At 31.3% G+C, this 9,116-nt stretch overlaps 1 long non-coding RNA gene across 1 annotated transcript; it reads right to left on the bottom strand.

The window, feature by feature from the left end:
• Positions 1 to 2,696: 2,696 nt before the first annotated feature.
• LOC145012539 (uncharacterized) lies at positions 2,697 to 8,584 on the bottom strand. Its single transcript, XR_013664571.1, has 7 exons — positions 8,335 to 8,584; positions 6,164 to 6,260; positions 5,891 to 6,088; positions 4,792 to 5,226; positions 4,542 to 4,694; positions 2,944 to 3,507; positions 2,697 to 2,853 (listed from the first exon to the last, which is right to left on the bottom strand). It is a non-coding gene; the product is annotated as an uncharacterized LOC145012539 (long non-coding RNA).
• Between the last annotated feature and the right edge of the window lie 532 nt (positions 8,585 to 9,116).

Raw genomic sequence — 9,116 nt, 5'->3', positions numbered from 1 at the left:
TGGTACTCGCCGAGTCCAGTCGAGATGACCGTTGACCAGAGTTGACCTGTGTGTGATTTCTTAGGGTCAGTTAACGTGGAAGATAAAAGTATTAATAAGAGATATATTGTTATAGGGAGCTTGTAGCTCGGCGGATCAGGTGCAAGTGATTTTAGGAGTTGCTAACTTCCAGCATCCACGAGGTGAGTCTTCTCACTATACTGTACCCGGAAGGGTTTTATTGTGTGACCGGAAGGTCGAATATGCTATGTGTTATGTATATATGCTATAAATGGAAAGTTAGTTGCTACGCGTGATATGCATGTTTATATGGGCCGGAAGGCAAGGTGTTATGTGACAAAAAGGTCAGGTATGATATATGATATATGTGCTTTATGTGTTAGAGTAAATGTAATAGGTGTCGTATATGTTTTTGGGCCGGAAGGCAATGTACTAAGGGCCGGAAGGCAACACGTTATGGGCCGGAAGGCGATTATCTCATGGGCCGGAAGGCATTGTGCAGTGGACCGGAAGGTCAGGGCCTGGAAAGGCGTATATGCGTAAGGTGTATATTGGGGAACTCACTAAGCTTCGTGCTTACAGTGTTTTATGTATGTTGTTTCAGGTTCTTTCAGTAACGCGGGATGGCATCGGCTCGATTGTACACACCAAAGAAAGAGTTGAATTCTGGAGGATCCTGGTTTTCTTCTAAGTGATAATGGAACTATGTTTTTGTAATTCAAATGTGTATGAGATTTTAAACAAGTGTTTTAATAGTAATTTGATTAAATAAAAATGAAAATTTTACCTTGAAAATCACGGTGTTACAAATCATCAATTTTGTGAAGTCATCAACCATCGTTGGATCAGTTGACCCAAAATTGATAATCTAAAAATAGATTTGTACTAGCATGAGATGTTTCCTGTTTGTTCTTCAGAATAATGTGGGATCGAGAACTTCTATTTGAAAACTAAAACACTTAAGAAAATTAGTGAGAGTCTCGTACCAGATGCAAGGAACTTGCTTGAATCCATAGACAGCTTTTTGGAGTTTGTAGCAGTAGTTCGGATATGAACATTTACAAACCCAGGAGGCTCTTGAAGATATACTTCAACATAAAGTTCACCATTCAGAAAGGTACTCTTGACATCCATTTGGTAACAGGAGCAAGGCGGGCAACAGGAGCAAAGGTCTCATTGTAGTCAAGTACTTCGACTTGAGTAAATCCCTTAGCAACCAATCTTGCTTTATTTTGTATTATAACTCCATCGTCATTGAGTTTCTTTCGGAATACCTATCTCGTAACAACAATAAGGTGATTTTTAGGAAGAGGGACAAGTGTCCACATTTGATTTTTGTCAAATTCTGCTAGCTCTTCTTGCATTGTTGTAATCCAATCAGAATGGTTAAGGCTTCTTTCATGGATTTAGGTTCAACCTTTGATATGAATGCCAAGAAGTGACACTCAATTTGAATGTTAGTAGCAGAGTGAGTTTAAACTCCAGCGTTGAGATTCCCAATAAATTCATTCGGAGGATGATCCTTTGTCCAGATATGCAATCTCGAAGTTCTTGAGCGGCAGATCATCCAATGTCAATAATAGGGTTGTGTTGCTCCCCCTAAACAACTTGAATTTGAGGATGATGCTCCCCCTGAACTTCTGAACCGGACATGATGGTATAGTCAGAGTTTGGAAAATCAAATAAATTGATGTCATCCTCATTGTTGTTCGGAGATGGATCAATGAATTGATATGTTGCATTCCATCTACATTTGATTCAAAGGTTGGGTTACTATTCTCACCCTTAACTAGAGAAGTTTGAAATTCATCGAAATAAAATGGATGAAAGGTTGGCTTCGGACCAGAAACATTTTGAGAATCCAAAGTGGCGGATGGGGATTGTCTTGATCGAGATTCTGAATCAAGAGCAGTTTCTATTGGTCCGAACAAGATATCAAAGTTAACTTCATAGATAATTTGAGGATTCGGATAACCAGTAGGTGGAGCATCAGACTCCCTGATATGTATTGTAACATGAGTAGGCTCTAAGTTCCAAACAACATTATCATCAAAAATAATATCAAAGCTTGCTTCAATTACACGAGTCCAACGATTCAGAACTATGTAAGCTTTATATTTGGCTGAGTATCCCAAAAAGATAGCTTCATCGGATTTTGGTTGAAATTTAGTGAGTTGATAACGATTGTTTTTGATAAATCATATACATCCAAAAATGTGCAGGAAAAAGATACTCGGATTTCAACCATTCATTTCTTCATATGGTGTGAAGCACACTGCATAGACTTCTTTGGCTAAAAAAGATAGAGAGGAATGTTTGCAAAATTCAGCATCAGACGAGCGGCTTCAACTACAGTTTGATTTCTTCTTTCAACAACACCATTTTGCTGAGGAGTGTAGGGAGCAGAAAATTTGTGTTCGAAGCCTTTGTCGGTAAGAAAAAAATTCAATTGTGGCATTTGTCAAATCGAATCCATTGTCACTTCGAATTCTTCAAATAGGAAGTTTAATCAGAAATTTAATGCCTTTGATGAAATTTTTGAGTTCAGAGGCATTTTTTGACTTTAACCTTAAGAAGAATACCGACGTGAGCCTTATGTAGTAATCAATAATCAGAAGAATACTGAAACATCCCAAAAATATGGTCCAAAAATTTCATTTTAAATCATTAATAAAGACCATAAGTATCATTCATCATATAAAAATCATACACCGTGTATCTCAAAAAATATCATAACATCTGTCAATATATCAAAATCAAATGTCAAAACAGCATAATAAGTCATCCCAGGCTAAATGTTATGGTGTGTGTCATGCAGTCATCCCGAGATCTTCCCCTTACAAGCGGAAGTACCTAAAACCAAAACTGAAAACTGTAAGCACGAAGCTTAGTGATTCTCCCTAAACTACCACATATCATACACATAATCACATAATAACATACATTGGGCCGTGCCCGCTACATTGGGTCGTGCCCGCTACATTGGTCCCCACCCAGCATAGGACGAATCCGGCATCGGCCCCCACCCAACATCAGACCGGAGTCTGGCATCAGGCCCCGCTTGGCATCGAACCAAAGCCCGGTATGCTTATAACATATCAACAAGCAATAACATAAACATATAAACATTTCTCGGGCTTGTCTCGGCATCGCACCGAAGCCCGGAACATATAACACAAAACATATAAGTTACAAATTCCTCGGGCTTGCCCCGACATCGGACCGAAGCCCGGAACATATAAACATACACACGCAAGAAATACGAAGACATCAATCATACAAACATTCCTCGGGCTTTCCCGGCATCAGACCGAAGTCCGGAAACATATAACCTACATTGGGTTAACCCCGACATCGTACCTTAGTCTGGCATACGCTAACATACATAAACGGGTCGGCATTGGTGCCTTCAACCTGTTCATACAGGAGGAAAACTCACCTCCACAAAGCTGGCTATTGAATCTCTCAGTAAGGAAATCTGTATCGGCTGCTTCCGCGACTCCCCGGCTAACATCATCACAATAACACTTAGTCAAAATCCAATAATCCTTTTTAGTGTAAAATAACCATTTTACCCCCGGTTAAATTCAACATTCTAGTCAAAGTCAATGATCTAGGTTGACCCAAGTCGTCGAGTTCTATAAATCAGGAACCCTAAAATAGATGTATATATTATCATATAATTAAAAATAATCAATATATTATACCAATTTAGTATACGAATTATTATGTCGAATTTAACAACAACGTTATTGTTATATTTAGAAAAAAAACATATATTTGTAAAGCCTTAAACTATATAGGTGTTTCTGTACATTACAATGTCAACTTAAATATAAATTTCAGTTTCACTTAAAAAAACCAAAAAATATTTTGTAAATGGTTAAAAGTGATAAATTGTAATGATAAATACAAAAACTAAATTGTAATATCAATTTAACTAAAATATTTCCTAAAGATATTTTTATAATCGTTAAAATTTTCAAATAAGTATTTTAAAATAACTTACAATAAAAATAGCTAAAAATAACTCTATATAAATGATTATATTGTTACCTTTAAAATCAAAAAATAATGTTTGATGTTTTAAAAAGTTATAATGATAGAAATTAAAACATTAAGCAACTAAATTTTAAATAACTAATTAGAAATACCAACAACTATAAATAACATTAAACCATATATTATATTTAATTTTATTCATGTGTGACTCGCAGGTAGAAGTCATTCAAACGGTTGAGATTATGAAGTTATAATAGATGCATATATTATCATATAATTCAAAATAATAAATATATTATATCAATTTAGTATATAAATTATTATATCAAAATTAACAACAACGTTATTATTATATTTAAAAAAACATATATTTGTAAAGACTTCAACTATATAGGCGTTTCTGCGCAACGCGCGGGCATTTGTCTAGTTTTAAATTAAAGATGTGTAAGACCATTACAAATTGAAATAACACGGTGACTATGTAAAAATGGTATTAGAAGCTGATGTTTACAAATTGAACAGACATCCTTAGTACTTACCCCAAAATATTTTCCTGATGCACCATTTAGCCATTTAGTTCCATGGAAATCATTGGCTACCATATCCTATGTTTGGGTTACATTGAGACATCCTACCACATCATGTGTAGGTGTTACCATTACATGTTCAAAGCCTTAAATTTCCTTTGCGCACTGAAAAACAAGCACCATGTCTCAATATCAATAATGATAATGTGCGCCATTGATGAACTCTAATTTATATATAACTAACAATTTTGATTTTTTATACCTTGGATCGGCCTAGAAAGAGAAAGCACTAGAGCAACACACTATAGGGACTTCACCAGGAATAATATTGAAAGTTATTAGGGTAGTTGTAAATAACAGACTGCTAAGGGAATACTCCAACAACATCATCTGTCAAATTGAAGTTCACTATGGAAAATTGAAAATGAAGACCATAAAGACCATCCAAAGATAATATTATTCAAATTTTAGCTATTCAAAAAACAGTTCATACCAAATTGCATCTTTAGATATCCTGCAAAAAAGCAAAAGTAAAAAAACCAAAACCACAATCTAACCATAGATTTTACATATTCAGTTGTAAGATAAAATAATGTCACAATACCCTTGAAAAGATGGAATAATCAGCAATTTGATACCTTTTTGAGGGATAATATGAATAAAGTAGCTTTTTTATGTAGTCCACCCTTCGGGGTACCTGCAACACGTAATGTTCACATCAAATCACAAAAAAAATCAAATCAAATTTGGCCAAACAATCAAAAACATCAAAATTAATAACAAAAGTATGTTATTATCTACTACTCAAAACATTTGATTTGACTCATTTATGTAGAAAGTTTCTTAATTAACCAAAATCAAGCAGTCAAGCACCAAGTCAAGGAATTGTACAACTATGCATTTACACAAACAATTTTGAAACTACAAAAAATAATGGAAACTCGATCTCTAGAAATCATAATATAAAACAGTAAATGTTATAATTTCCCACGGATCCAAAAAAATTTAAGTTCCTGAAGACTAATCACAAATTTTCCTTGCACATGAAATTGAACCCTAACTATGTGTCTTGTATAGAAAAGCATACTCTTCATTGTCATGAACAAAAAACAAATTTTAGGAAAGACAGAAAGAGATGGATGAAGGTGTTGGCATTATAACCACGGCTTCATCCCCTTATTTTGTTTCCTTTTACTAACATCATCAAGCACCCACTTAATTCTTTATTGTTAATGAAAGAAATCATAATAAAACATCAATGATTATAACCAAACTTTAAGATCAAGAATATTTTGGGAGGAATTTGAATCTTATTTTTTATAAATTCGATAAAGAGGGAGCTATAACTTGATGGGCATTACCGAGAGGAGGGCGACATGAAACCCAGAGAGGAAGAGGTCTAAATGAGTGATCGAGAAAGGGAATTAAAATAACGATGGCCGATTTCTAGAGAGGAAGGTAGTGTTGGTTCGATCTAGGGTTTTCGGCTCCCTTTCTTTCTCTTGTCGATACCCCTCTTCCAAATCCCAAACTGATATCTCATCTGCATATCAATCCACCTATAGGTTTTTTAGTTTTGATAAAAACCATGACAAAGTGAAACCTAAAATTGTAAAATATTAAATAAAACATACCTGTCTTTGATGGATCTACCTTCAAATCTTGTACAAAGCAAAAAAAAGGTTGTAAGGAAGAAAAAACGGATCTGGCTTCGATGGATTTGCGCAAGATCTAGGTAGAGTGAAGAAAAAATAAGAGATGAATATGTTGGAGATAGAAAATAAAAAAAATAAAAAAAAATGCAATCAGAGGGAGATGGAGAGCATGGGAGCTATTATGAGGTGTGTATGTGTAGGGGGGGGGGGGTAATATAGTAAGCTGGAGAGCATGGGAGCTATTATGAGGTGTGTGTGTGTGTGTGTGGGGGGGGGGGGGTAATATAGTAAGCTTAATATGATTGTACATGGTGTTATAAGAGTTATACCTTTTAATTTTCAAGAAATAGGGAATATGTTTAATATATATATATATATATATATATATATATATATATATATATATATATATATATATATATATATATATATATATAGGGTTAGGTTCATGTGAGACGGCTTAATTTTGTGAGACCGTGAGACGCATTTTTTTATTTTATTTTTTATGTTTTTTAGTTAATTCAAGTTCCGAAAATAATATTTAAAAAAAGAATTTTTTGATTTTTCTATTTATTTTGCATTTTAAAATATGTACAGTGTAATATTCTATTTAGAATATTTCACGTGTTTTTCAAAAAAAAATAGGACTTTTTTTTAGTTAATTCAATTTCCGAAAATAATATTTAAAAAAAGAATTTTTAGATTTTTCCATTTATTTTGCATTTTAAAATTATTTTTTAGAATATATCAGTGTAATATTCTTTTTAGAATATTTCACGTATTTTTCAAAAAAAAAAAAAAAAAAAAAAAAAAAAACGGGATTTTTTTTTTGTTAATTCAAGTTCCGAAAATAATATTTAAAATTTTTTTTTTTTTTTGGATTTTTCCATTTATTTTGCATTTTAAAATTATTTTTAGATTTGATCTCACGGTCTCACAAAATTAGAATGGTTTCAAATAAACCTGAACATATATATATATATATATATATATATATATATATATATATATATATATATATATATATATATATATATATATAGGGTTAGGTTCATTTGAGACCACCTATATTTTGTGAGACCGTGAGACGCATTTTTTTATTTTTTTTTATTTTTTTTTATTGTTTTTAGTTAATTCATGTTCCGAAAATAATATTTAAAAAAAGAATTTTTTGATTTTTCCATTTATTTTGCATTTTAAAATTATTTTTAGAATATGTACAGTGTAATATTCTATTTAGAATATTTCACGTATTTTTCAAAAAAAATAGAATTTTTTTTTATTTTTTTTTATTTTTTTTAGTTAATTGAAGTTCCGAAAATAATATTTAAAAAAAAATTTAGATTTTTCCATTTATTTTGCATTTTAAAATTATTTTTTAGAGTATGTCAGTGTAGTATTCTATTTAGAATATTTCACGTATTTTTCAGAAAAAAAAACGGAATTTTTTTTATTTTTTTTATATTTTTTTTAGTTAATTCAAGTTCCGAAAATAATATTTAAAAAAAGAATTTTTGGATTTTTCCATTTATTTTGCATTTTAAAATTATTTTTAGATTTGGTCTCACGGTCTCACAAAATTAGAATGGTCTCAAATGAACCTAAACCTATATATATATATATATATATATATATATATATATATATATATATATATATATATATATATATATATATATATATATATATATATATATATATATATATAAAATCTTATTCCCGATTTGTTCATCAAATTTCAAAGTTTATTTATTTATTTATATATTTGTATGTATGTTTGGCATGTCTAGTTCCCCATTTTCGAATACTCATTTAGAAGGATTAGTTTTGTGAACTCTATTCCCTACTAATTCCATCCTACAATTTCATGCACTACGTTGTTGATCGTATTAAATTAGTAGTGTATCAAAATTAGCGGTAAGTGTTGGAACTTTTTAAGTATCAACAAAAAATCCACGAAATTTATGAAGAAAACCAAAACAAATCCTAATATTAGTTAGTAGAACAATAGATTCTGAAAGTTAGGAAAGAAACTTATATAAAAAAAAATCGAATAACTTCAAATTTTATGGCACAATAGAAACTACAAAAACCTTAAACTAAAAAGATATTGATGTTATAGGAAAAAAAATATGTTCATCGAAAATTACCACCGCCGCCGGAGTGTTAACCACTCCCTCTCTATGTTTGCCCTTTCTCTCATTTAAGGCGTTCAAGCTTTGTCTCTTCTCGGTCCTTTCTGTCGTTAGCCGATTGCTTTTTCGACGGTTTTGTGTTCACCTCCATGTTCTCTAGCTTCTTCTCATCTACAGTGTCTCCTACCTTTAGCAGACTTGCATCTTTGTAAGACTTTATTTCTTTCTCTCTCTAACGATCTTTCTTCTTCTATCTATCTTTACTCTTTAGATGCAATGAAAAGATATATGAAAAGAGATGTGAAGTAGCAGTGTTATAGGTCTTAGCTATTAAAGCACTAAAGCTTGTAAAAATTTAATTATTATTTGTTAACAAATAATATTGGTTACACTTGGAAATTATATCTATGAAATCTTAAATGTTAGTCTTTTTTTTTTTTTTTGTTAGATGTTATTTAATCATTTGTTAATTGTTATTAAAGTTAATTATAACTTTTATATAGATTTTTTTGTAAAATTAAAATACTTTGTTATTTCTCAAAATACAATTGTGAATTGTTATTATTTTTTTCTTCTTAACTCTTAGTTAATTTTGTTATCTTATATATATTAAGATTAAGATGAAAAAACTATTAAATTGTGACAAGTTTATTAGAAGAAAACATGTAACTTTATAGTTTTAGTTTCGGGCCCTAAGGTTCAAATGTTTGTGTTTTGTCCGTGAATGAATCTTTATTTTAATAAAAGAATAGTTTTAATCTCCTTTTGACATGTATCATCATAATAGGCTTCCTAAC

This window comes from Lactuca saligna, chromosome 8 (assembly GCF_052625555.1).
Source record: "Lactuca saligna cultivar CGN05327 chromosome 8, ASM5262555v1, whole genome shotgun sequence".
NCBI lineage: Eukaryota > Viridiplantae > Streptophyta > Magnoliopsida > Asterales > Asteraceae > Lactuca > Lactuca saligna.
This window is presented reverse-complemented; position numbering and strand designations above follow the sequence as displayed.